Here is a 3,452-nt window from a genome sequence, read left to right on the forward strand (position 1 = left end):
TAGAAACATTACTTGTAACATTTCCAACAGCCTTCTGGGAATATATTACAATCTCAATTTTTTTCACATTTGAAAATAAAGATCAGGATGGTATAAGCAACCAACCTATGATTACTCAACTATTATTCAGAATTCAAACTCAAGTACATCTGCTGCTTAGAAAATCAGGTCTAGGAATAGAAAAATGACTTTTGCTTATTTTTTTCTTTCCCTCCCCCCACTGCCGCAATTTTATTCAGATATAATGGACATATAACACTGTGTAAGTTTAAAGTGTACCATGTGTTGATCTGTTACATTTATAAACTGCAAAACGATAACCACCATAATATTAGCTACTACATCTGTCCCATCCATAGTCACCATTTTGTGTGTATGTGGTGAGAAGAAAAATGACCTTTCTTACATGATGGGGAAGTGATTACCAAATCCCGAAATAAGACCAGGGAAATGTATAGCTGCAGGAATTTAGAAAGAAAGTCCTTCTAATCCATGTTGGGCTGGCTCCTGGTGTGGCCACCTGCAAGGCGACTTTGTTATCCTCTTGTTTCTTTTAATTATGTATTGAACCAACAACAGTAGACTTGCCACTGAATATGGCACAAAAGCTTGGCCTTTCACTATAGTTGAGCAAGTTCTCAGGGCAGCAAACAATCACCAAACAGGAATTCCAGCTGACAGTGTGTATCTAGCCACATGCTAGAGGCATCTGCCTCTCTGGAAGGATGTTTTCTCTGGCTCTAAGTTGGCTGACTTGTCTCCCTACTGGCTGGAGAGACTGGATTGTGTACGTCTCCCTCAAAACCTGTTCAATGATGGTAGCTTGCAATCAGCATGGTGCAGGTATTTGCACCATGGAAATTGCAAACACTGAAGATGAGGGCTCTTATCTTGTAGATTCACCTGATTATTGAGCATCTCTCTGAAGACCAGACGCCATCCGTCCTGCTGTGGCAAAGACAAGGTGGTAACGCAATGAGTAATATCAGCTATGTCTGCAAACCTATTGGCATTTTAGGGAACCTGTAAATATACTTCTTTTTCCTGACCTAGTTTTGAACCAATTCGTATATACAGAACAATCAGGCAGATGGAGACTAATGTATCGGTTCTTTCGCTAGTAAAGGCTATACTTGTGAATGAGGTTTAAGTGCAGCAAGAAGGACTTTCCTAATACTGCACCCCAGAATCAGGCAGACTTACCCACCTGATCACAAGCTCATCTGTACAGTCACCAGGCACCCCGTGTGGAGCTGTCCTAACTGAAAAACTTACAGCACAGAGACTCAGAAAGAACACTTGCTTTTTGTGAGCAGCTGACCCCCTAGAAGAAAGAGAAGAAAGGACCAAGCTCCCTTTGACTGGTTCCTCCCCTAATGTCACCAGTAAGAGTTAGTCACTCCACTCCGGGGAGGAATCAGTGAGGGAGCATATAAGCATCGAGTGCCTACCACGTGGAAAGAAATACCAAAGTAAGGAATAACCATTGTTGTCCTATGACAACCTGAAAACAACCAAGTGGGAAGGTGATGAAAACTGTAAACTGTTTCCCAAGTTCCTAATTTATTGTACAAATTGAGTGTCACATGGTGAGTTGACATTAGCTTCTCCAGGCTTGGGAACTTAACAGATGAGATACAGATGGTTTAGAATCCACATGTTGCTTTCACAGCTGGAGTGTTTTTTAGACATTAACTGAAGGATAAGATCATCAAAGCAGTGCCTCCATGTGCGGCCAGTACACAATTCACTCTACCTGTGAGAGTAGAAGAGGTGAAATATATATTTTTTTAATACTGGTGAATTGAAATTGAGCATCAGTTTCTGGACCTGCCATGATTTCAGTCTTGCAAAAGGCACAAATTCTGCAGCCTGTGTGCTTCAATATACAGAGCTGCCCCTTGGCTTGGCCAGAAGAATTCCTGTAAACTGGATTCTGTAGGTCTCAATCTGGACACACTTCTGCCTCCCCAGGATTGATGTTTTAAAAAGTATCAGATTGTCCTGTATCTTGAGGACTATATGGTGGTATTCTTATGGGCATGTACACACACCCACACACAGACACATCTCTTCCGACAATGACATTGCAGATGGTATCTACAAAAGCAACTGTAGTCTATGAAAGCCAATTATGGGGCTGCAGAGTCCCCTCCACGCCTGAGTTATCCTGTGCAATCAGGTTAGAGGTGAGAAATTCTAATGGGATCTGCCTGAGAGTAAGCTTTGCCTTTCCCTCTGCTCTCTGCGACCTTTACCCAGAAGCCTCTAGAATACACAGCCTTTATTCTGACACCACTGACTCACTCTCTCCATTGTTTGTGAGTTAATACAGCTTTACCTGGCTAGTCAGCAGGCTACAGAAGAGGTGGCATTCTTCAGTGTGTCTTTACAAAGTTTTTCATTAGTGCATATTCTTCTAGTTCTCATTTAGAAAATGTGGAAATATTCTATCAGATTGCTGCTGGTGTCCTGCTTGCTATAGCAGTCTAGGTCAGAGCAGCATTGAACTGTGTGGATTGGCTGGTTTGCAGACTTAGCTCTTAGCTCTATTTCTATTACAATGAACCTTCCCAAGAACTAGCTGTCCCTTTAGAACAAGGAAAGGGATATAACTATTTCTATAGACCCTTAGTTTAGTGTGAAAGACAATAGTTATTCTGGATGTGCTTTTATATACCCATGTCTCTTAGTGCATTATTATTCAGAATATTTACTAGGTGGCAAAAGATCAATGATAATTTGCTGGCTAGGACAGAAAATAAGAATCAGAATCCTGTGGAATGTCTCTGGTGCAAGTTGGGTCATGATCTCTGGTTCCTTCCACTGGCCTCACGAGTCTCCTTCTGTCACAATATGATCTAGAATCTCTTCTGGGCCTAATTATGTTTGATCTGTAATTTTTAAAGCTTTAGAGTTCAATTAAAACCAAAATGGGAATGCACTTTAGATTCTATGGTTAGAGCCTTCCTGGTTGATTGCACTACATTAATACCTCTAGAGAGTCTCTTATTTTATTGAACATACGAGGTCAGACAATTAAGTTCGCGAACTCATCCTAGAACAAGTGCTATAGACCTCATTGCTGAATATCACTACGGTCACCTTTGACGTACTCGCCTTAGGAAGCTATGTACCAATGCCAGTGTCTAGTCCACTCTTCAAAGCGATTTTGGAACTCTTTCTGGAATGGCCATCAGAGCTATTGTCGTGTTACCTGTGATGTCCTGAATGTCATCAAAATGTCTTCCTTTCAATATTTTCTTTATCTTTGGATAAAGAAAGAAGTCATTGGGGGCCAGATCAGGTGAACAGGGAGAGTGTTCCAATAGTTATTTTTTACCGGCTAAAAACTCCCTCACAGACAGTGCCGTGTGAGGGGGTGCGTTGTCATGATGCAAGAGCCATGAATTATTGGCAAAAAGTTCAGGTTGTTTTCATCTAACTCTTTC

At 41.3% G+C, this 3,452-nt stretch overlaps 1 pseudogene; it reads right to left on the bottom strand.

Annotated features, from left to right (window-relative positions):
• Positions 1-1,646: 1,646 nt before the first annotated feature.
• Positions 1,647-1,837, bottom strand: LOC109449100 (ATP synthase F(0) complex subunit k, mitochondrial pseudogene; annotated as a pseudogene).
• Between the last annotated feature and the right edge of the window lie 1,615 nt (positions 1,838-3,452).

This window comes from Rhinolophus sinicus, chromosome 17, assembly GCF_057876585.1.
Source record: "Rhinolophus sinicus isolate RSI-liver-muscle chromosome 17, RSI-T2T, whole genome shotgun sequence".
Classification (NCBI taxonomy): domain Eukaryota; kingdom Metazoa; phylum Chordata; class Mammalia; order Chiroptera; family Rhinolophidae; genus Rhinolophus; species Rhinolophus sinicus.